The 1,463-nt window shown below is 47.1% G+C and overlaps 1 pseudogene; it reads right to left on the bottom strand.

Annotated features, from left to right (window-relative positions):
* Positions 1–449: 449 nt before the first annotated feature.
* Positions 450–1,050, bottom strand: LOC138473815 (ATP synthase F(0) complex subunit C2, mitochondrial pseudogene; annotated as a pseudogene).
* Between the last annotated feature and the right edge of the window lie 413 nt (positions 1,051–1,463).

Raw genomic sequence — 1,463 nt, 5'->3', positions numbered from 1 at the left:
ACATATGCAAGATATAACAAGACGTCATATGAAGGAAGTGACATTTGCCTAAAAGAAAAATCAATTGCAATGACACTCTGAGCTAAATGAGCCCTCACTTCACAAACGTTAAGTACAACACCAACACATGGATTTGAAACAGCTGGAGACAAAGCCCTTTGTCTGACACTGGATGTGAACCCGCTAAATGTGTAGGAGCATAATCTGGAGTGAGTGGTCAATCATGTATTTTGGGGTGTGCCCCAAGCAACTGAGGAAATCTGATTGCCTGTCTTCATTCTTGGTGTTATCACTGCATGTACATGAGCAATCAGTATCTATGCACTGCCTGTGAGGTGGCGGGGGCGCACGTGCGCGCACACACACACACACATAGAGACTCACTCACTCACACTGTGCTGTGCACCAACAGGGAATTACAGTATTTATTCACCTTCCATCAGAGAAACAGACGATCCCAACGGATGCCCTGTGCACAATGGACGGAAGGGAGCGCAAATAGGGAGAATTACAAGGGTCCCTGGGTAATGGAATGAATACTGCTACATACATCTGAAAATATGTTGGAAAGCCTGGGACAGGAGACACGTCTCACATGGCAAACAGGATGAGGAAGGCGACCATCATACAAAAGAGGGCCATGGCTTCGGAAAGGGGGAATCCAAGGAAGGCATACGAAAAGAGCTGCTGCTTAAGGGATGGGTTTCTGGCATATCCAATAATGAGACTTCCAAACACTGTTCCAATGCCGGCCCGAGATCCAGCTACTCCAACAGTGGCAGATCCAATGCCAATAAACTTGGCAGCAGTGTCAATGTCTCTGGACACAGCACTGGTTTGAAACCCAAGTCTCCCGACGGGAGACTTGGGCCAAGACATTCTTCACTGGCCGCAAGGAGAGCACCTGCTCTGTACTGGCTTCTGGTCGGTTCAGCACAGAAGTGGAGAGGGGTCGACAAAGGAGCCTGGAGCCATTCTTCACCAGGGAGGGTGCAGACACGAACTTGGCACAGGCATACATGTTCAGATTCAACAGGGATGGAGACAAACTGCGATATGTGACAAAAGATATGTCCTACCTAAATACATCAAGAGTGAAACCACCTTCTCTAAACCATTATTGTCCGGACACCCATGCACCCTTTGCCCCAATACTAGACTATTATCGTTGTGAGTGATCTTTGATGATTTATGTATTCTTTTTCAATGGCTGACAAGCCCAAAGAGAAATTAACAGCAACTCACTGCTCCATCCACGTGCAGCCCTAACCAGACGCTGACTTTCTCACGTGCAAGGTTGAGCTGATGCGACATATGGGGATGTGTTAACACTCCTCTACGCGTGGACATGCTTCGAGTGTACGGTCTTGGATTGTGAAGTGGTTCTGTAAATGTCCTCCAATTAGGATGAAGCATGAGAGCAGGAGTCACATCCTATCAATGTCTTTATGAAGTTTATGTTT

The sequence above is a fragment of the Ambystoma mexicanum genome, chromosome 8 (genome assembly GCF_040938575.1).
Source record: "Ambystoma mexicanum isolate Mex_15411 chromosome 8, UKY_AmexF1_1, whole genome shotgun sequence".
In the NCBI taxonomy this organism is placed as follows: domain Eukaryota; kingdom Metazoa; phylum Chordata; class Amphibia; order Caudata; family Ambystomatidae; genus Ambystoma; species Ambystoma mexicanum.
Note: the sequence above shows the minus strand (reverse complement) of the source record. Positions and strands in the feature narration are given on the sequence as shown.